Here is a 24,866-nt window from a genome sequence, read left to right as displayed (position 1 = left end):
AGATAGATAGATATGGATGGATGATGGATGGATGATAGATAAGTAATAGATAGATTGCTGTTATAGAGCTATTGATATACCAGATAGAATCACACAATAATATGGATGCTCTGTGTCTCCATTAAAGATGCTATTAAGTTTGTTTCCTTTCCATAACAGCAGGAAGAATTTTCACTACCCAACAATCAGCATGAAATAAATCAATATCTTGTTTCCCACCATGCTATTCCCTGTCTCCCAAGACTTGCATATAAAACTGTAAAATCTAGTGTGTTGATAGACATGCAAGGTTGCCTTTTGTATCAAGCTACAGAAAACCAGTAATACACGATGTGTTTCTATCCCCTGTTTAAAGTTGGCCCAGTCTTTTCAAAACAGGAACAGACATATCCCCTTTGATCAAATGGAGAAAATAAGATTACTGGGAAAAGTTGCAAGCGTCCACTCTATGAAATTCTTAATTATTTTATTTTATATTATATTATTTTTAAATTTTCTATGCAGCCCATCTGACTAATACAGAGACTCTGGGTAGCTTTCAGTATAAAAAGTTAAAAAGAGATAAAAACAATTAAAATTAGAATAAAAGATTAAAAATTAAGAACCAAGATTATGGGCCGCCTGGGAATGTGAATCTTCTCGCCCCCATCAGCCACCTCCAAAGTAGCAGGTCCCTGTTGGGGACCCAGACCAAGGAGAGAGAGAGAGCCATGTTTTTAGACTGATCTCACTACTGATGGGACAATATTTCAGAGGACAGGGACCATAGCAGAAAAGGGTCTTTTTCCAGACCCCATTAGCCAAAATTCTTGGGCTGATGGAATCCAAAATAACAATAGCAATAGCACTTAGACTTATAAACTGTTTTACAGTGCTCTCCAGCCCTCTCTAAACCATTTACAGAGTCAGCCTATTGCCCCCAACAATCTGGGTCCTCATTTTATCCACCTCAGAAGGATGGAAGGCTGAGTCAATCTTGAGCCTTGTGGGATTTGAACTGCCAAATTGCAGGCAGCAGCAGTAGCCTGCAGTACTGCGCTCTAACCAGTGCGCCACCAAGACTCAATAATAATTACTTCTAAATGTCCTTCATCAAACTGTGGTGATATACAGTAATGAAATTTGTCACAGTGACTCTGGGCCATTACCCTACTTTCTTGTATGTCTTCAATACAAATCTCATAAATCTAGCAGCTCTCTGTGTTTTTACTACAACAGCCCAACAGATGAATTTTGGGATTTAGAGCCTGTATGCCACCCGTGGTCTTCACTGATCAGTCATTTTGTTCTTGTTGGATGTATTAGCAATATTCAATACCTTCAGCTGAAGGTAAGTTAAAAAAATAAGCAATATTCATATAGCTATTGTTAGATACAGATGAAGTAGATATACATACAATTATTTTTTGCAGAAGTTAATTTTGCTTTCTAAGTTATCTGAGAAAGAGAATTTTTATTACACAAATAAGAGAGTGACAGGACCCACCATAACTAGAAATAACATTGTATAGTATGCATCTATGCATGTTTACAATAGGCACTAGTTATACAGGGAACAGCCAGATGATAATTAGTGTGGCATGTCAAAATAAAGCCATGTTACACCATACAAAATGAATGTGAAAGTTTCCATAACATGAAAGAATGAACACTCATCGGATACACTACATATATGCGCGCTTTTGCATTGTGGCTGTGGCACCCACTTTTTACTATAGCTGGTGTGGGATATAATAAGCAAAGTGTGACTGGATTCTGTTTGAAGTTACAACAGCTACCACAACAACCCTACCAAAAGCTATTTACAAACCACAAGTTACAGCCTGTGAGGACCCCAAGGGACAGGAAGTGGAGCATGGGATGACTCTGAGGGTGTGGGAGCTCTTGGGGAACCTGGGAAAGTCGAGTGTGGTCCTTCTCTAGGTCTCCCAGGGCCTCCCCTAACCCTGAGGCATCCCATGTTTTGCTTAATGACATTGGGGGGGAGCAATTTTGGGGGTCATTAAGCCAGGTGATCACATGGGCACCTTGGTTAACAACTATCATAACTTATGACCGTAATGGGCAGGCCCCATTATGGCCATAACACAAGGACTACTTGTAGCTGATCTGTACTATATGTTATCGTTCATAGGATACTGTACACAGGATATGGTTCGACATGTTAAGATAATGGCAATCAAAAGACTGCTTGGTTTTTATGTGTGTTACACATGTTTTAGACACATAAATGTGAGCAGACCTTCAACTACACCATAACAACTCTGTTCTATCGCCAAGACAAAGCAGACTCGGATACTGGAGTTGAAATCAGCTCTTTATTAACAACCAGTAACTTCAACTGAAGTCGAGCCGTGGCAGCCCTTTTTATAGCGGCTGCTCGCGGCTCGCAACCAATGGCATGTGTTTAAACTTCCCTCCACTTATGCGGCCAATCGGAACTTGTTGTTCTTAACCAATCGTTACGCTGTATTAACTAACCAATAGGGATGTAGTATTAGAAGTCTGTATTTGAATACACTACAAACTCCTATCTTGACTTTGTTTTGTCATACTCTGCAGACATCCCTACCCTGCAAATAGTCTTGTTGGCATTAGGCATGGTGACACAAGCATTGCCTATTTGCAACATTTCCTCTGAAGTGTCTCAAGCTGCCAAAATTCTTCAGGGACAGAACTTTGCACACTAAGGGCTTGCAGGAGGGATCTAACATAGGCCCTGAAAGAAGCTGCTACACTGCTTAAATCAGGCCAGTGCAATCTATGGCCTGCAGGCCTCATGAGGCCCTAGACAGCTAGTAAGATCATTAAAAAGTAAAGTTTAGTAGTTATATACATTAGCTACATTACATATTTGTATGCAGCCCAAGACAAATTCCTCTTCACTTAAATTAGCCCAGGCAAGACAAAAGGTTGGGATATCCATGACTTAAGTAGAAGATTTCTGATTTGATCTGCCTTGTAGTTTCAACACACCCAAAACAACTGTTGGTAAAAAGTGTCTATTTTCAGCTGAGTCCATGGTGGTTTTAACTAGGCCAATATCCCTCAGGTCTGTTAAGAAGATTTGCATTGCTAGAGGTTATAGCCAAATTTTATTTTCTGCCACTTCAGCAAAAGCCTGTGTGTGTGTGTGTGTGTGTGTGTGTGTGTGTGTGTGTGTGTGTGTGTGTATGCAGTTTGCTTGGAAGAACACCTCCCCCATTCCACCCCCAGGCCTGTTTAAATAACTACTGTGATTTTTCTGCCCGCCATTGTTTTGACAAAGAAAAGTATGGCTTTTCTAATGTCCATCTTCCCCTTCCCCAAACAAACGGTTTCCTGTCAATCATCCTGGAACACAGAGTGCTAGGTTTCTTCCACAGGATGTTTGCTAGAGCTAATTGCTCAGCATGTTTTACTTTTGATTGTGCTCAGTGTCCATCAGAAAATTGCTAGGAAGGTTATTTAGGGGCCTTGAATAGCAGCCAGGTTTATCCTAAAATGGTGATAGCTTATCAAAGTCCCTGAATCTTTGTACTTCTGGAAGAGAAATATTAAGGTGCAGGGATGGGGGGGGGGGGGGTGTCCAGCCTTGACAACTTTGGGTGGCTGGGGAATTCTGGGAATTGAAGTTCACAGGTCTTAAAGTTGCCAAGGTTGGACAACTCTGTTCTAAGATTTCCTGAAGGTTTCTGATTTGATTTGCCTTCCACAAATTTCCACAAGTCATTATAAATTTAGCTACCAAAGTTGCCCATGTTTTCTCAATGGTGGTTTATGTTCCTACTAGAACCCTAAGTAGGATATCAAGATCAAAGGTCAAAAATGTCTGCCGTGAGCAAGCAAGATATTGACGACAATGACATCGCTGCACATTTTTTTCTTCTTCATTTGTTCGTTTGATTTACCTAGACACCCATCTCTCTTTGTGATTCTGGATGGCTAGCCTCAAACACAAGCCTAATGCAAAATAAGTATGGAAGTAAATAAATAAATAAATAAATAAATAAATAAATAAATACATAAATACATAAATAAATACATAAATACATAAATACATAAATAAACAAATAAATAAATAAATAAAAACTATAATGGCAACCAAAAGCCAATCCAATGAACAGTGAAATGACAACATCTCACGGGGTTCCACTAATGGTGCTCAGGTAGTCCTCCACTTACCACCACAATTGAGCCCAAAATTTCTGTTGCTAAGCAAAACAGTTTAGTTTTTAAAACTTCAAAGGGTGCCAGTGAGGGTAACACACAATGAAATTTTATCAGACCTGTTTTAGCTGCATTTTACAACCTGGAATGCTGAACGCAACCCCATGCACACACAGCCTTGCTCCAAGAAGTAGGCAAAACTCAAAGGCAATGAAACACAACATGGGATCGGCTGATCCCATGCAGGCTGGTTTTAAAAAATAAAAATATAAAAATCTCACCCCCTTTCAGGGCCTCTTCCAGTGCCAAACTTTAAAAAACACAAGAGAAGAGTGACGAGATCCAGAGCCCGCTTTGTATGCCAAGGAGTCTCATTTGCATTGTTGGGGGTGGGGGAGGGAGGATGGAAGTGGGATGGTCAAGGTAACACTTCTGACTAGGCAATCAATCTGACTTGGCAATCTTGTTAGGGGACTGACACATCCGACTCATGTAGAAAGTAAGTAAGTGCAGGTTATCCCTGACTTAGTGACTGTTTGAAGACACAAAGGACTTCCCCAGGTCTGTTTATAAGGCAGATTCAATGTTCTCATGGCCATTTGGACCACATTTATGGCTGTTCGTAGCATTTTGCGTTTACCTGTCCATGATTTATGATGCTTTTTGCTGGAAACCGGCATTTACTTCCCGTTTCCAGCCAAAAAGCACCCACTGTGGACAACGGATTCGCCTAATGAGAGCTGTGTTCACTTAATAACCATGATGATTCACTTAACAACCACCACAAAAATTGAGCATGGTCATAGGGTGACCTGCTTAATTGCTAACATGTCTTATGATGTGTGATTCGATTATGGCTATAATTTGAGGACTACTTATAAATAAGTAATGCAGAAAATCCATGTGGAAAAGAGGCGGAGCTTCAATTGCATGGTCACGGCCACCATTTTAGCCTTTTTGAGCCCTTCTCCTTTGACAGCTCTGCCACTATCGCCTCCCTGCCCTGTTCCTAGCAACCTTTCCCCCCCACCCACCCCCAAAAAACCCCAGAATGGTCCAAAACTATTGAACAGCGGATACTGCTTCTCCCTCATTCCCAAATAAAGAAGATTCAAAATCATAAGCCGGTTAAAAATCTCCCTAATCTCAGTTGGATGGTTTCCTTTTCTCTAACTTTCAACTGCAGCCCCCTCCATAGCTATTCAGAAGACTTATTATTTTAGTGAAGTGAAGATAAGTGGGAACAGAAATGCCACCTTAAGATACCTAAACATTTCCAGGATGTTTTTGTTAAGCATAAGCAGCTGGAAACGAACTTTTAGTGTTTTTTTTAATGTTCTTTGTTGTCTTAAAGATTCCCTCCCTGGTTTCATGAGCAATTTATGTTCCCAATGCAAATAAAGACGGGTTGCATAGAAATCATGAAATAAAAAGGGAGCTTTAAAAAAAACATATCTGAATACAAATAGGCATAAAGCGGTAGTTTTAGCTCTGTTCAGCAGAAGATTTTTCCCTCTCATTGAGTAACACACAAAAGAGTGAGAACGTGAATCATACACATAGGCATATTTTGCCTGATTTAAATAACATTTGGGGGCACAACAAAGGAAAAGAAAAAGGTGTTAACCAAGCTTGACCAAACAAAAGATGAAGTTCCTGCTCCTGTATAGATTACACACCGGTTTTAAAAAGACGATGTACAGAAACGTTCTTTCTGGCCCAAATCATTTGATAATTAATAAGAAATATATGTATACTGTTCATAATGCCAGAAAAGCCCATCCTACTTATATTTTTTTCCCCGGGACTAAATATTTGGACTGTATTAACTGGGATAATTACAATGCTCTGTGCTTCCTTCGGAATATTTTTTTTTTAAGTCCGTGTTTTGTGCCTATATATGATAAGCCCTCTGGAGATTTTCTTCCTCTAGATCCTGGAGGTCACCATCCATATTGTTCTACCAAAAAGCATGATTTACTGCATTTCCTGAAAGCCATATGGGAGAAGCACTTCCCTGCTGCAGAGCAAATGGCTTCACAGAACAGCGCAAAATAGGCAAGGCCAGAAAGCCAAGAGGACACAAAAATCTAGTTAGGGGACTATTGCTGAAAGAAAATCATGCGCTAACGTTAAATTCAAAGGTGGCGTGTCACCGTCAAAATATGTTCACACTGCTGCTGAAAGAGACAACATGTAAAAAGGAGGAGATGTTTTCCTTTTTCAGAAATGTTTGTTGTGCTGATGTTTCAGTAAAAATACTGATTAACAGAAACAATGAAAGCCTACATACAATCTTGGCTGCAGAATGCAGCTGGCTGGAGAATTCTGGGAGTTGAAGTCTACAAGTCTTAAAGTTGCCAAGTTTGGAGACCTCTGGCCTACATCTCTTCCAATAGGACTACTATATCTGCAAAAATGCCAAAGACCATGAGATGGCAGCAAAGGGTTACTTTTCTGATTCTCTTTGCTGCCATCTAGTGGATATCCAGATGTGGGGGTCCTGTCTTGCAGCATTTAGGAAAACTGAAGTTAAAAAAATAGAAGCAGACCAAACTAAAAGTTATTTTCCTAGCTTAACCGGATCCTGTTCTTTACACACGTTTTAGTATTGTAAAATGTGCCGTGATTTGTACTCTGGGTTGTACCAGCAAACCAAAGAGAAAGTTGTCATCATAGCTTGCAGAGCACAAGGCCCCTTCTTTCTCAGGTTTCAACTAAACGGTCGCCACTTGGGCTGAGGAACTATCATATATCATAAATCACGCTCCGAAAGATATTTGGCAGCTAGTCAGCGCACCCCAGGCTATGCAATGTACAGTATGGAACATTTTTAAGGTGGAATCTGGAGTTTGTAGTTTAAAGACTTTCTAGAATCAATCACTAAGCATTATACTACTGCCTGGAAAAGAGAAAAGAAGAAAAGAAAAAGAGGGAAAGCGACATTTTCCATGTTGCCCCAGACTTAATAAGATACTGAACAAGCCAGCAAGTCAGCTTTTTAGATTTTTTCCCCCTGTAACATGCAGGGAGAGAAGGAGCAACAGACAAAATCTAAGGCAAAACCTTGGCAACTTTAAAATGTGTGCATTTTATCTCATCCTGGCTGAGGAATTCTGGGAGTTGAAGTCATAAAGTTGCCAATGTTGAAAAAATGCTGCTCTTCTCAATCAGCTTTTGATTCTTTGGTATTTTTGTTTCTTCTTTTAAAGAAGATTAATTTTTTTAACAAAGGTGATTTTTTTCTGGATCACTTGTCTGATGTTTTTTAAAAAAAATAACAGGTGATTGAATTTTTATTCTTTAGCTCCCATAATCTTTTTGAATCTGGATGTGTTGCACTGCCCTTTAGACAGGAGATAAAACTCTGTGCTCCATTCAAGAATGATGGGGCTGGAGAGAGAAACAGACTCCACTGATTATGGCCTCTGTTGGATTAATTGTGGCTTCTGTCTTGTGTCCCAATGCAGCCCTTAGACTCAAAATAAGGATACCCAGAAACAATGTAGAGCCCAGAGGATAGCATTGATATTCAGGTCGAATCTCCAGCTACTTCCACAATTATCACTATAATCATGATTGTGCTTTGTTATAAGCTCTAATAGTAGGAAATGAAAACATCATTGGCTTATCCTGAAAACATTATTATTGCTGCTGATTTTGATCAGCTTAAAAAAAAAAAGGATCACAACTAGTCCTTGATTTACAATCAGTTGTTCAGTGACAATTGGAAGTTACAACCCATCCAAACAAGGAAACTGATGGCATGAATTTCAAAGTTCCCACAATCCGGTCTACTCTGTGGTCATGTGATGACTCAGGGTGGGATACAAAATAACACAGTCATAAAAAACAGGTGAAGCCCCTTTTATTCCTTCACTTTGCTTCCAAACTCCAAATAACCTTGACTGAAGACAAAAAAAATCCCACACAAACAGTTACAAGAAGGAGGAAAAAAGCAACACAAACTAGGCAAGATAACAGGACGTCCACAGGTAACAGAACACACACTGGGAAGGACGCCAAACTCAGAGAGGAACCATAAACTAGAGATATTTCCACGCTTTGTTTCCAGCGCTCGCCTGTATGCATGTCCGTCCTCTTATTCAGTTGTCACAGCTGCAGCTGATGAAGAAGATCAAGGCCCTCTCCTCCCAAATAGACCACATCTCTTCCTTATCCTCTCCTCCCTGCATGCCCTAGGATGGAGAGGGGATAGGCCTGGGTCCTCCTCTGACTGCCCAGCCAGCCTCTGCCCTTCTCCAGCCTCCTCCATAACCTCCGGAGCCACACTTCCACTCCCTGTTTGCTGTTCCTCTTCTCCCTCAGAGTCAGTCTCCGCCAGGGACATGACAGGTCATGTGACTGAATTTGGGGGTCCTTGACTACATGGTTACCTTTACGGCTGTTTGCCACACCCACAGTCACATGATTACGTTTTGTGATGGTTTTGCTGAAAATCAGGACATCCGGTGTTCAGCAAAATCATGACCATACTGAACGATTGGTTCACTTAACAACTGCTATGTTCACTAAACAACCACCACACACACAAAAAAAAACATGACTGACCCATTTTGCAACCATCACTACATACTAATGTAATGGGCAACTTCCATTATGGTAATGTGTCGATGACTACCTGTATATTCCAAAGGCTGGAAGATATAGAATTACAAATGAAAGTAGTTCCTTGACAGTGACCCTGGGAATAATAAACATTTATTTATTTATTTATTTATTTATTTATTTGATTTGTCAATTGTTTACAAGATAATAAGTACAAGTGTATACATAGTTGTGAATATATGAAATGGGTACATATAAGAAAAATAAAAGAATAAGAGAAACAATAGGACAGGGACGGTAGGCACGTTGGTGCGCTTATGCACGCCCCTACAGACCTCTTAGGAAAGGGGTGAGGTCAATAGTAGACAGTCTAAGGTTAAAGTTTTTGGGGTTTGGGGAAGAGACTACAGAGTCGGGTAGAGTATTCCAGACATTGACCACTCTATTGCTGAAGTCGTATTTCCTGCAATCAAGTTTGGTGCGGTTAACTTTGAGTTTGTATCTGTTGTGTGCTCTTGTGTTGTTATGGTTAAAGCTGAAGTATTCATTGACAGGTAGGACATTGCAATGTATGATTTTATATACCATGCTTAAGTCGGACCGAAGACGGCGTAATTCGAGGTTTTCTAGTTTTAGAATTTCGAGTCTGGTGGCGTAAGGTATTCTATAACGGGTAGAAGAGTGGAGAACTCTTCTTGTGAAATACTTCTGGACTTTCTCAATTGTGTTAATATCACATACGTGATAAGGATTCCAGACTGATGAACTGTATTCGAGTATTGGTCTAGCAAATGTTTTGTATGCTCTGGTTAGTAGTGAGATATTACCAGAGAAAAAGCAACGTAGGATTAGGTTAACAACTCTTAATGCCTTTTTGGCTATGTAGTTGCAGTGAGCTCTAGCACTTAGATCATTAGAGGTGAGTATTCCCAGGTCCTTTACAGAGCTTGGGTCATCAACAAGATCTTGACTATTCAGCTTGTATTTTATTTTCTGATTTTTTTTTACCAATATGTAAGACAGAGCATTTATTTGTTGAGATTTGGAGTTGCCATATGTTAGACCATTCAGATACATAGTCTAGATCTTTTGAAGGGTAGTAGTATTGTCTGTGGTATTGAACAGCTTTACATCATCAGCGAAGAGAACGCAATTGCTCTTGATATGATCACAAAGGTCGTTTATGTAGATTATGAAGAGAGTTGGTCCTAGAACACTGCCTTGGGGAACACCACTATTGACAGGTACTGGATTTGATAGGGCTTTCCCAATTTTGACCATTTGTTGTCTGTTTGACAGGAATGCTTCTATCCAGTTATTCAGTTGTCCAGAGATACCATAAGATTTTATTTTTAGGAGTAGTTTGTCGTGTACCACTGAATCAAAGGCTTTGCAGAAGTCTATGTAGATTATCTATTGCTTTGCCCTGGTCGAGTTGTGTAGTCCATATGTTTTTGCAGTGTAAGAGTTGCAGATTACAGGATAGTTTTTCCTGAAACCAAATTGTTTATTGGAGAGTAGGTTGTTTGTCTCTAAATGGAGGATGATGGATTGGTTAATAATTGATTCCATGACTTTACAGGTGACGCAGCATAAGGAGATTGGTCTGTAATTTTCAACTAGGCTAGGGTCTCCCTTTTGAAGATGGGAATGACTGTGGCTTGTAACCATAGGTTGGGCAAGGAGCTGGTTCTGAAAGATTTTTCAAAGATTATGCTTAGAGGTTTGGCTATGGCAGCGGATAGTTTTCTTAAGAAGTAGGCACATATTCCATCCGGTCCAATAGATAGAGATGGTTTTAGGTTGCGTAGTGCTTTTTCAACGTTGTCTACTGTAAAATCAATATGTATTAGATCATTATTGTTGTCTGTGGTACGGCTAGGAAACATTGGGCATGATCCATTACTGTTTACAAACACTGAGCCGAAGAATGTGTTAAAGATGTTGGCTTTAATGGTGTCGTCGCTGCAGTCTTTACCATCAGGTCCTATCAAGGGAGGGATGGACCTTGAGTCTTTTAGTTTGTTGTTTACAAAATTGTAAAAAGCACGGGTGGAATTGGTGCTTAGAAGGTTTTCCTCTTGTTTAATGTGGTAATTGGTGCATTCGGTCTTTATCTGGTGGCATACATTTTTGTATCGGTTTTTGAAATTAGCAACGTGACCAGATTTGTTTTCCGCCAGAGTGATCTCTTTTTGGATTGAAGTTTCCTTATTGATATGGGTAATCTGCTTTTTTGTTTTGTTTTTGGAGTTGTTGTTGGAACATATAGTTTGATGACTCTTTTGACTTCAAGTAAAAATATGTTGCAATGGTCTTCAACAGTATTGCATCCAGTGAATAGAGATTGCCAATCGAGGGATGAGAGATATCAGAAATAACTGGGAATGACAGGAGTGTTACAGTCTACATGGAAGAAAGGAAGCAGTGGGGTATTCCAAGGTTCTGTCTTAGGCCCAATACTCTTCAAGATCTTCATAACCAATTTAGATGAGGGAATAGGAAGGGACTCGTCAAATCTGCAGACAGCACCAAGCTGGCAGGAATAGTCAACACCCCAGAACACAGGCTTAAGATCCAAAAGGATCTCAATAGATTTGAACACTGGTCCCCATCCAACAAAATGAAATTCAGTTGTGAGAAAAGTAAGGTTTTACACTTAGGCAAGAAAATCCAACGGTATAGATACAGAATAGGTGGAACTGGCTCCATAGCAGTAACTGCAACAATCACTTAAATATGAGCCCGCAGTTTGTTGTTAGCTGCTGCCAAACAAGCCAATGCAATCCTAGGCTGCATTAATAGAAGGATAGAATCAGGATCCTGTGAAGTGTTAGTACCACTTTATAATGTTTTGGTAAGAACATACTTGGAATACTGCATCCAGTTTTGCATCCAGCATCAAAAAGATGTCGAGACTCTGGAAAAAGTGCAGACAAGAGTGACAAAGATGATTAAGGAGCTGGATTGTAAAAACATGAAGAACAGTTGCAGGAATTGGGTATGTCCGTCTCGTGAAAAGAAGGACTAGGGGTGACATGATAGCAGTATTCCAATATTTGAGGGGCTGCCACAAAGAAGAGGGAGTCAAGCTCTTCTCCAAAGGACCTGAAGGAAAGAAAAGAAGCAATGGATGAAAACTAATCAAGGAGAGAACCAATCTAAAACTTAAGGAGAAATTTCCTGACAAAACAAATAACCAGCAAAACAGCTTCAGAAGTTGTGACTGCTCCCTCGCTGGAGGCTTTTAAACAGCCATTTGTCCAAAAGGATCTCCTGCTTGTGCAGGGGGTTGGACTAGAAGACCTCCAATGCCCCTTCAAAGTCTGCTATTCTGTTAGTCTAAGGAAAGTATTATTCAGAACAAAATCTACTCTCTTGCCTTCTGCTCCCTAGCAGATATCATCAAATCCATAGATACAAACACTTGGGGCCAAGTGACTGTGAAGAGGTAGAGACAGTTCAACATGTGCTTGGATTATTACAGACTCTTGAAAATGCCATCTAGCACCTCTCATCCAGTGAATCCCAGCACAACAGATGGGTTTTAAACTAAGTGCTGCTGTCACACACTAACCAAGATGAAATCAGAAGCATTGCCATCTATTTTCAGGATGTAGTACAAGCCACGGCAACAGACAATTCCTTCTGTTACGTTTCATTTCATTTTATAATTCCTATTTTAAATGTGTGAGTTAATTCTCATTAACTGAAACTTAATATGAATATGCATGATATCTCTATATTATTACACTATAATATATACTATATTACATCAACACTGTACCATGCTATGGTAGCATATAGTGTCAGGCACAAAGAATCAGGAACATTTGCTGAGATCAAAGCATTGAAGCATTTATTATTGTTACCTGTACACAAAAATCGGGTCAACTAATGGTCAAAGCTGAATTGGCACTAGCTAAGAAATTCATGGGTGTTGAACTTGGGTCTCTTGTGGCCGCAGAACGATTCCAAACTGATGACATGCTTAACACCACCTTTCAGCTCAAGCCTGTTCATCTCCTACATATAGAAAGCTCACACTGCCCCAGGAGCTGCTGATAAAGTTCTACAGGGGCATTATTGAATCTATCATCTGCACCTCTATAACTGTCTGGTTTGGTTCTGCAACCCAACAGGACAGACACAGACAGACATTAATTAGGACTGCAGAAAAAATAATTACTACCAACCTGCCTTCAATCGAGGACCCGTATAATGCACGAGTCAAAAAGAGGGCTGTGAAAATATTTACAGACCCCTCACATCCTGGACATAAACTGTTTCAACTCCTTCCCTTAAAACGACGCTATAGAGCACTGCACACCAGAACAACTAGACACAAGAACAGTTTTTTCCCAAACACCATCACTCTGCTAAACAAATAATTCCCTCAACACTGTTCAACTATTTACAAAGACTGCACTACTTTTACTATTAAACTTCTCATCACTCCTTATCACCCATCCCCTCCCACTTGTGACTGTATGACTGTAACGTTGTCGCTTGTATCCTTGCGATTTATAGTGACCGTTTCCTAGTATGATTTGATTACTGATTGTACTCTATAACTATTATTAAGTGTTGTACCTTATGATTATTGACGCTTGACAAATCTATCTTTTCTTTTATGTATACAGAGAGCATTTGCACCAAGACAAGTTCCTTGTGTGTGTCCAATCACACTTGGCCAATAAAAGAATTCTAATTCTAATAGTAGAGAAAGAACAACAAACTTAAGTGGCTTTTCACAGAGAAAAGGCAGGCCATCTAGAACAATTTAATAGAGCATAGCTAAACATGTAATGGGCTATGGGAAAACCTACTAAATGAAATATGAGCAAGTAGCTGTATCTCAAACTTTGTCCTCAAGAAGATGTTAATTCTCAGCAGGTCTGACCTTTGATCTTTGTAAAGCATTGCTAATACTCTTAATAAAATGAAAAACAATCCTATTTGCTTCTATTGGATATGCTATAATTATGTACTCTTAATTGTAAAGGAGGCCCATTTAGGCTTGAAAATTTACTCAGAAATCAAGAGTTATTCAAATTTTTAAATAGTCTGCTTAAAATCCTCCACAGAGCAGCCGTGAAAATTAAAACAGGCATGATTACTGTATTTGTCTGTCAGCATTAATTGTAAAATGAAAGATATAAAGCAAAGATATTGAAATGCTAATAAAGTCCTTGAATTTTTATTATTAAAATACAGTTCATTTGTTATTCTTAGACTGTGAAAGCAAAAAGTTAGGGAGAACTACTCCGTTTCTGTATGTCAGAACAGTCTCCCGATAATAACCATGATTTATTCTATATGGCACTGATGTCCATTTTAATAATGAAACGCTCAACAATATATATAATTTCTCAACAAAGCACAAAACTCTGCTTTTGGTGAAAGGACTTCAGAGACAGTTATAACCAAGGGTTGCTGCTGGGATAAAATCTGGACATCGTTCAGATTCCCAATAATTATCATAGTTAAAACGAAACTAAAACCATTTCTTGATTTCTGCAATGATGGCTCTTTCTTTAAAATTCCTTTCCCTCTCAGACAGGCTGAAAAACATTTGGCTTTTCAGATTTTCCTGAACTGCAAGTCAGGCCCTGGAAAAGAATGCTGGGACATGTAGTTCAGCCAACTGCGGAGAGTCCCATCCCTGCTGTAAATATTTTTTACAGCCGAGAAGGCTGTCCAGTTGAATGTCTGTGAGTGTATATGTGCACCTTCATGTTGAGTTTTTCACTCCTGGTGGATTATCTAGACAAGTCCCTGCAGTTTTCTTGGCAAGATTTCACAGGCGGTTTTGCCACTGTCTACTTCCTATGGCTGAGAAAGAGTGACTGGCCCAAGGTCACCAGCCAGCTTTGTGCCTAAGGCAAGACTAGAACTCAAGAATTTCCTGGTTTCTAGACTCAAACTTAATGATAAAATCATGGGCTTTTTTCTATAAACTCAGTGAATTAATTTTAAATATTTTAATTAAATTGTTTGCCATTGTTTCCTCCCTTATGGCTGAGGAAGTGTAACTGGCTCAAGGTCCCCCAGCTGGCTTTATGCCCAAGGCAGGACTGCAACTCATGGTATCTCGATTTCTAGTCTGGGCCCTGCACCAAATATTAGCCTTTTCCTCCCTCAGTCTGTTCACAGATTTCTTGCTGCTCTAGGCTATTCCTTTGACTCTACCCAGCTTTTCTGAATTTAATCTTCCACTCATTAGTGTGGGGTGGGTGGGTGTGTCCACATCTTTTTGCTACAAACCTGGTTTACATTGCACCAAAGTTCGTATCAGGACGGCCATATCTGTACAATGAATGCTTGCTTGCCAGTATTTTCAACTGGGATGGATTCTACCCAAGTTTGTCCTGTTGTCCTCTCACAGTTGTGAGAAAAATACTCCTCTTCTCTATCTCTCAATATGAAATCTGAAGTAAGTGAAACTGTCCTCTTGTAACTGGATCTGTGGGTAAATACTAAGAGACAACAATCAGGTTGTTTTAAATAATAGCTAAGTTGGATGCATTCTTAAACTTCTGATATCTTCTACGAGCTGCAGCAAGGAGGAAGAAGCAACGTGTGACATCACGCCATGTCATCGCATTAACAAATGACCCAATTCAGAAAATCTGTATGATGATGTCATGAAGCATATGACAGCATTGTGGCTTGTACTGGACATCTGCCTATTCCTCACCCATTATCCCTGCTACATTTCCTAGCCATACCAATGTTTTATTTCCCCAACAATCAGATTCAGCCCTGATTTTTTATTTTTAGCTCAGAATAGCAGTATGAGCCATGGTGGCGCAGTGGTTAGAGTGCAGTACTGCAAGCTATTTCTGCAGACTGCCAGCTGCCTGCAATTTGGCAGTTCGAGTCTTACCAGGCTCAAGGTTGACTTAGCCTTCCCTCCTTCCGAGATGGGTAAAATGAGGGCTCAAATTGTTGGGAGCAATATGCTGATTCTATAAACCACTTAGAGAGGGCTGTAGAGCACTGTGAAGCAGTATATAAATCTGTTGCTATTGCTATTTGCCATATTAATAAGATTCTTTGTAATTCCTTCCCTAAAGCTGATAATTGAGAGGATTCTTTAAATATTGATTTTAGATTATTTTGTGCATGGTTCAAAGAACTGATTATTTTTTCTTAAGCTTTAGATTAGTCTCACTTGATTTCCACAATGAAAAACGTGCAAGGTCACAGCTTAGTAATGGCAACCATGAATTGTTATGAGGCCAGACGGATCTAACAATTTCCCTATACATTATTAAGCTGGCCTTTTACTTCATCACCCCAAGAGGACAAAACTGTCAGTGTGGCTTCTTCTAGAAAATATCAGTTATTATATATCGCTCTCCAGATTTATCTATAAAAAGCACTTAGCCTAATATTCTCCATATAATCAGGCTTCTTCTGCCATGAGCATTCAGGGCAAACTTGATTTCAGGGATGTATTTTAAAAGCACTGAACATAGTCATCAGAAATAAAACTTTCTTTATGTAGCAATAATTGGCTTCAGTTTATTAAATTTAATGCTCTGCTTCAGGCAATCAGCCTCTACCTATTGGGTTCCTACTCCAAATACAATTAAATTTGAACAAAACAATATAAAGACTGAAAGATTCTCTTCCCTCTTTAGATCCAGATTTGTCTGTGTTTGCAAGGCCCATGAAATCTGATTCCAAATCTTTCAGAGATCACCAGATTGACTGAAAGTTATACAGTATTTCATGTTCTTGGATAGAGATCTGGGACAGTGCTTTACATCATCACATTATCTCTCTCTCTCTCTCTCTTTCTCTCTCTCTCTCTCTCATCTATCTATCTATCTATCTATCTATCTATCTATCTATCTATCTATCTATCATCTATCATCTATCTATCTATCTATCTATCTATCTATCTATCTATCTATCTATCTATCTATCTATCTATCTATCATCTATCTATCTATCTATCTATCTATCTATCTATCTATCTATCTATCTATCTATCTATCTATCTATCTATCATCTATCCATCCATCCACCCATCATCTATCATTTATTGCATTTAATGGAAATAAGGTTGCATTGTTATATTACTAGTGATCTCCACCTTATCGATGTCAGCTGTAACTATGTCATCAAAGTTGAGTTTTTACATGTCTGTACTCAAAGCCACTATCTCGATTCCTTTTTTTACCCAACCTACGGACACTCCTGATCTCTGCTCTATATCTATTCTAGGCTTGATTGAATCACAGAGTTCATGAATCCTATTGGATGTGATTTTGGTAATGATGTCATGATTCTGCAGCTAGTATGATGTTATCAAAAGTTGGCAAACAAATTGCCTGTGTCAGTAAAGTTGACCTGATTCAGTAGGACTGCAGATCAATATTCCCTGTTAGCTTTCCAGAGATTTTGTTTTCCTGAGAACATTTTTATCTCTAGGTTTTCCAGCTTCTTTTGGTTTTGAGGAAAGCAGTAAGAATGCTAGTATAATGATTGGTAGGAATGTCCATGAGAAACAGGAGGAGGAGGAGGAGCTGAAACCAGGACAACAGTCAAATAAGAGACATCTCAGCCCACAGAGGAAATGGGGGTGTGGAAAGCATTTTCCTGAAAAGTAAATGGGGAGAGAGATATTTTCAGACTTGCAAGATTCTCTTACTTGTAACCTTAAAATGGCTTGGTGCAGTGGTGGTTATGCTACTGGTTCGGACCGGTTCACTTGAACCGGTAGTAAAAAAAAAAGCCAACGATCAGCTGAGAGGAGGGGAAAAAAATCCTCAGATAATCAGCTGAGAGGAAAAAGAAAAGGGCAGGATTGGCCCTCCCACCCGCCCCTGCGCTTTTCTCTCCTTTATCCTCTCAGCTGATTGGCGCTGCAGGTCTCAGCTGGTGTGGGGAAAGCTGCGCACGGGCGTTAGGCAAAGCACACCCACCAAGCCACGCCCACCGAACTGATGGTAAAACAATTTGAATCCCACCACTGGCTTGGTGATTAAAGATGGAGCTTGTCAGGTGGAAAGCTGACAGCCTGGGTTCAAGACCCGAATGCCTTGCAATGCCTTGATTAATGCTGTGCATTACTTGCCCCAGCTCCTGCCCACCTAGCAGTTTGAAAGCATGCACATGTGAGTAGATAAATAGGTACCACTTTGGTGGGAAGGTAAGAGTGTTTTATGTACCTTGGTATATAGCCATGCCGGCTACATGACCAGGAAGTGTCCTTGGATAATGGCTGGCTACCTCGGCTAAGAAACGGAGATAAGCACCATCCTTTAGACTGGATAGGCAAAACCTTTATTTTTACCTTTACTTTTACCTTACAATAAGGGTAGCATTAGTACTTACTGTATTGGTTTTTTTGTCTGGAATATCTCGAAGAGATGGCGACTGGATAAAGTGAGCATTTTGTCCCAACAATCTCTTTTATTGGTCAAATTTGGTTGTTATAATTCTGTTATAGAAGTACAACCATCAACAAAGGAGAAACAGAGAGGCCCAAGACTATGAAGCGGTGCCATTTTACCCAGTAATTTTGTTTCAAGTACAATAAATCCCACCCTGGCAAATTCAGCTGAAAGCAATCTCTCTGGCTGTCAGGAAATATTGAATTAGGGCAGCAAAGGGCAGAGATACTTGGCAGAAATTGGGAAGTAGGAGGAATTTTTAATAGCCTAATAAAGAGAAACTGTTTTGTTGGCGGGCCTGTATGATTTAAATAACACACAAAGGGACAAACAGCTGTGTATCCAAACCTGTGCGTTGTGGGTTTGAAGCCACAACACTGCAACTGTGGCCTTCTGAAGTGCTTTGACACTCTCAGATTAATGAGTTTATAATTTAGAGCTACAGTGACGATGAAGACTTCGGTTAAAGACCAAACCCTGGGATTTTATTTCGCCGAGTTTCTTGGCACAAATGAGGATTACAAATGGAAGAAGCTTGATCTGGGAAAGGGTTCTAGAAAATTAATTTTGTTTGAGTTATCATTAGACCGATTTACATAGTGACAGTTGCATCTGCTGTCATAATGATAGATGAGTTTGCAAGAAGGAAGGTCTGTTCCAAACAGCATTTCTGATTCATTTTAGCTTCTCCAATCACTTGGGCTTAATAAAGGGGATATTTGGTATATCTGGGAGGTGGGATAGAATATCTATTAAGGTGGAAGGTAGATTTTGCCAGATCCTCAGTACAAATCTTAAGACTGCCTAGGTGTTCACCAAACGACTTCAGACAAGCTGCCACACAGTTGTAAGCATTGGTGGGATTATTATTTTTTTACACCAGTTCTGTGGGCGTGGCTTGGTGGGTTTGGCTTGGCTAGGTGGGCGTGGCTTGGTGGGCATGGTAGGGGCAGGATACTGCAAAATCCCATTCCCTCCCCACCCCACTAACCTGCTTTCCAGCTCCGTTCTCCTGTGTAGGGCAACAAAAGAAGATCCAGCCAATCAGCTGGGATTTGGGAGGCAGAGAATAGATGGGGGCGGGGCCAGTCAGAGGTGGTATCTGCCGGTTCTCCGAACTACTCAAAATTTCCTCTACCGGTTCTCCAGAACTGGTCAGAACCTGCTGAATACCACCTCTGGCTGTAAGCTAAGTATATTCTTCCATTTCAGCCCTATGTGACTGAAATATGAATATGAAAGCTCTTTCTGTTCACCAAACAACAGCTAATAACAAGAGGACTGCAGTTTTATGTCAGCTTAATTTACTACGTACAAGTTGGTTGCATTATTATACCAGTTGGACTTAAGCAAAATTCAGAATAAACCAACTTTAAGCCATAATTCCTATTTTGAAAATAGCAAGAAAGCTTAAGTTTTCAAAGGTTGTGGTTACATCTACACAGTATGTAGATGGGGAAGATGTGGTTCATTTAATGGGGTTGAATATGGCCTGAATATGTTGGGTAGATCCCAAGCAGTGGGAAATGAAAAAAAAAACATGGTTATTTTTTGATGTGTTGTACTTATCCAGAAGATTATTCATTCGATAAATCATATATATCAAAAACAATGATGTACAACAATACGTACCCCGCAAAATAAGATAAGTATGAAGTTCTCTCTTTGCTAAACCAGGGTGATTATACCCAAAATGGCCTTTAGACTCAGCTGGTCACTTGAAGCTCTGAGAATGATAATTATGGAATGTAAATTCCAGCATAGTTTTTTTTTTTTTTTTTTTTTTTTAAGGGAAGCCGAATTAGAAGATTTACCAAACAGCTGCTGTTGTTTTTCAGAAGGGGGGCAGAAACAATCAGCATTTACTAGTCAACAATGAATTTTACTCAAAAATAATTTTGAAAAGGAGAGTCCAAAAAGGAATGTTTATTTGAGAACAGTACAAACAACATGGCCTTCTTTAGTGTTGCATTTTCTAAAAGTATATCAGGGAGACTTGCATATGACAAGGTATATGGATAGACAGCACAGATAAGACAAGAAGACCCAGAATGCTATCAAGAACAAGATACTTTGAAAAATTCTAGAAGGTTGAAGCATCGGAAGCCTTCTGAAGAGCATCTGATTGGAGCTGAACCCTAAAATTAAAAAAAATATATGTTCAATTAGACTTTGGGAAACAAGTTTTGGTAGGAAAATAAACCATAAGTACATGGGCTATTTTTCTCCTCTGTTTCCCTTCAGATATTCTTTTAAATTACCTTCTGGCCATTCTTCAGCCACCATCTTGGGGGCCAGTAGGGAATTCAGTCACATCAGGGGAAAAAACCCACAAATCCTCTAGCCCTCTTGTTTATCAGATTTATGACCTTCCCTCTGAATGCCTTCTCTCTTCATTAATACAGTATTTCCACTATTGGTGCAGGCCACCAATATGGTTAATTTTGGAAGCAGCCCATATGAAGAGAAACAAAGGGGCCAATTTGGAAAATTAAAATATAACTTTAAGAACATACGGATGGGTTCTCCGCCCCCTCCCCATTTAGTAGTAGTCATGCATTTTAGTAATTAAAACAACAACTGTGAAAAGCTGGAGGTAGCAGCTGCATGCAGAGTGAATGGTGAAGCGAGCACGGGGCCTTTTGCCAACTGCTGTTCCATTCATTCACCTAAAACTCTGACCTTGAAACGTTGCCCTTTATATGTGATGTGATGAGGTGTGAATTCAATCTCCATCTTCACTTGGCTCCTGCCGTTCTCTGAATATACATCACCAGCTGTGCCAAGCCACGTCAGATGGACTTGGAAGAAGGTTTATAATATTGACATGTGTTCCCTGGAGGTTAGTTATGGAGCCCTGCAAACTCATTTGGAGCATGGACTTCATTTCTATCTTGGCTGGAATGGCGATCAAGATGCTACCAGCATTGTACCGTCATCAACTGAAAGAAAATGTACTATAATAATAGGCCCTGAGTGTCAAGGTTATTCATTCATTCATTCCGTTTTATAAATTCCTTGATAATGTAGCGTTGGCTACATTCCCTTACTTAAAAAAAAAAAAAAGGATGCCCAAATTCCTTCATGAATGCTCCTCCGTTTGAGGCTGCTAGAGGGAATGTTCTCCTTTGTTTTGGTTACCATTTGTAGAATCAAATGGGGGGTTCATTCAAGTTCATCTAGGTCAGGAGTGTCAAACTCGATTTCATTGAGGGCTGCATCAGGGTTGTGTTTGACCTTGGGCGAAGGTAAGAGGTAGGCGTGGCCAGGGTAGGTGTGGCCAGCTTGACATCATTTGTATTTGGGGGAGCCTTTGGCAGCCCAAGTGCTCTGCCAGCGAAAATGGGTTCCCAAACTCTGCGGCAGAAGCTGGTCCCTGTTTCCAGGGTGGCCCTGTGGGCAAAATCTAATCACCCACACGGCTGCATCCAGCCTATGGCCCTTGAGTTTGACACCCTTGATCCAGTTGTTTCAAGACTGATAAAAGGGAATGTATACAGGAAAAGAAAGAGTTAAAAAATAATCCTACATTATATTAAAAGCAGATGTTTGTTGGCTGCACCTGGTTGATAAATGTTGGATGGAAATGAACATTACTATATGTACAAACAATTCTAGCACATGAATCCATTCTGTTGTTTTATTTAATTCAAGAATCATTCACACATTTAGAGCAGGCTATTTATTTCAACCTAAAGAACTTTACAGTATTATATTTTATGTGAACTCATAATTTTATTGTTGCTTGACCTCCTATATAAAGTTGGCTCATTCTTATTTATGTCACATTTTTGACTGTGCATTAATCAGATACAAACAAAAGGCATTTTGCTTCTTACATTAATAACTGGTGATTCAGATCTCTGATTCAACAAGAGCTATTCAAACTCTTTGAATAAATACTGTTTCTTTAGTTGTGACCAATTGTATTAAGAGCTCCTTAAGTACTTAAAATTTCTCTCTTTGCAAAGGTAATGCCATCCTGTAAATATCTGGTATATTATTGGTGCTGCAAATCAGTAAATCAGGATGTGTGTTGGGTGCATATATACCCATTCACCACAATGTACGTTTTTCTTTGTACAGTTTTTCTTGGGGTTTCAGAAACTGTAGGCAAAGGGTATAATCCTACTCCATATATGAATTCCAAATTTTAATTAGTGATAATGGATAAAAACAGCAGTTATACTGTACCTAACATTCAATAGGCTCTACAATTGGCCTTGCCATATTCATATTTGAAAACTGACTAAACTACATTCTTTGTTAATAAACCATCTACGTGTTCAAATTAATTTTGTGATATTTTGCTAATCATCATTATCCTAAAACTGGTGTGGATAGTCACTGAAAATGAAACTATTGGTCACCATTCCTTTCAATTTTATGTTTTCTGAAATTAACTGAAAAATCTACACCAAAATCTATTTATTTGGAAGGATGTCCCGCTGACATAAAGATTTAGCCAAAATTTATGTTTTCTTCAAGTTTTAAATTCTGTTTGACTGTTTAGGGGGTTGGATTGTTTACGTTTTCCTAATCGCTAAGTTTAGAACATCTTCTGTTGTGCTCTATAAAAGTTTTACATTTGAGTGGGTACAGTTTTACCCACCTGCTAAAATACAGATGCCAGATTTGCAAAGCTGAAATTATACCACTCGGCAAATGCATTAGTCATATTTTTGTGGCAGCTAACAGATCACCCAAAGCTTTGAAGCTGGGTGTCATCCATACACAGATTAGCCCTGTAATTCATTTCATCAGATCTAATTGTAGCAGAGAATGTTTGAAATAAATGCTTTCAGTTTGTACAGAGATAATAAACTGAATGCCCTTCCCCAATACCGTTGTATAATAATTTATCAAAAGTGGGATTCCCGATAAAATCACACTATATGCTGAGGAACAAGGGCAGAAGCTGAGAAAGGGGTGCTTTCAGATCCAGCATTGCTGATGGAACTGGGGATGTTATCTGGAGCTTATATTTCTTTCAGTTTTAACTGATATTTTTTTGTATTTTTCTTATGAATCTAACCACAGATATTTAGGAAGAATATCAAATGACTTCCCTGTTAAATTCTAATCCGTGCAGAATATGAAGCCCTGATTAATGCCTGATGCAAAAAATATTATCTCTATATTGAATAATATTTTTGGCACCTCAAGTTTCTTCCAAACTAGCGATTAATGTAACATTAATACCTAAAAAGGGACAGGATTTGACTTTAACAAGAAACTACAGGCCAATATCATTATTGAACAGTGACCATAAATTGTTTACAATGATTTTAGCTAAAGGATTGAAAATAATTTTATACATGAGGATCAATGGATGTTTTCTTCTTTAAAAAAACACTTGAAGATAATGTTACAACTGTGTTGGAACTTTGGAATATTTGACACATTAAAAAAAATCAAGGTGGGTTGTTTTTCATTATGTTGCAAAGAAAGCTTGTGACAATTTGAACTGGAGTTTTCTGTTTAAAATTTTGGAAGATTTTTATAGAGAATTTTATAAAATGGAGAGAATTTTATAAAATGGAAAAAAACACTTTATATTCCACAAACTGCACAAATAATTGTTAATGGAGATTTAAATGCTACCAAAATATTAACAAAAATATGAAAATATGAGATCAAATGGAATGGGTAAATAAAATGGGTTTTAAGATTGAGAGCTTAAATATTTCAGTACCACTTTGACAAATATAAATTGTATGTTATTTGAAAATAATTATGGTAAGACATGAAAAGAAGGGAAAAAAAGATTTGGTGCTAATATATGATAAAGAACAATTGTAATTTGGGGGGATAATTTCCATTATTAAGATATTTATCTGGAATGTTATTTTTATTTCAGATATTCATTTTGATAACTGATACATCATTTAAACAAGGGGGGGAAGATATATCTAAATTTATGTAGCAGGGAAAAAACCATTAGTTAAATATAAAACATTACAAAATAAAAAGGACAGAGGATGATTGGATTACTTGATTTGAAATTGTATTTTGCGGTTTACTGTTTGATCTGGGTGAAAAGGTGGTGTTGCTGTGAAATATAAGGCTATTGGAGTTAGAAGGACATGATTTGAGCTTTGGGTAGCATGGGTATTTGTGAAATATTAAAGCTAAGGCTAATGTAGATTTTAAAAATTATTATGTTAGATGCACCATTCTGAGAATATGGAATAAATATAAATCTAGGTTGGGTCCAAAAACACTTTTTGTGGCTTTCAACAGAAGCAGCATTTTATAGCTGAGAAAGCTTATTGTAATGTATCAGAATTCTTTCAAGGGGAATGTAAAATAAAATCAAGACATAATCAGCTAATAGAAGGACAATATATGCTTAATTTGTACAATTATCAGAAAGATCCAAAATGTTATATATAAATATAACTGTAGCAATATGATATGCACAAAACTGTAAGGATTTGGCACCACCCACAAAAGAGGAATTGTTGGTGTAACTGGATGGAATTAGTAGAGATGGTTAAAATGACTTCCTTGATTAGGAAAAAAAATTCTATGTTCCTTGTTGACTGGAAATCCCTTATGAATTTTTTGTATGAAACAGAAAAAAAACAACTTTTAATTTGTGGTTTTGATGATTAGAAAACATTTTATAACAGAAAAAAATAGACCTTTTTTATATCCATAGAGTAAAAAGTATGTTTGTAATCATACCTGTATTTGCTGCAAAGCAAGTCAGCTTCTGGTTTTTTTTTTAAATCT

The sequence above is a fragment of the Notechis scutatus genome, chromosome 2, assembly GCF_049901735.1.
Source record: "Notechis scutatus isolate UNSWTSFEM ecotype Mainland chromosome 2, rNotScu1.2, whole genome shotgun sequence".
Classification (NCBI taxonomy): domain Eukaryota; kingdom Metazoa; phylum Chordata; class Lepidosauria; order Squamata; family Elapidae; genus Notechis; species Notechis scutatus.
The sequence above is the reverse complement of the archived record's forward strand: the minus strand, read 5'-3'. Positions refer to the sequence as shown.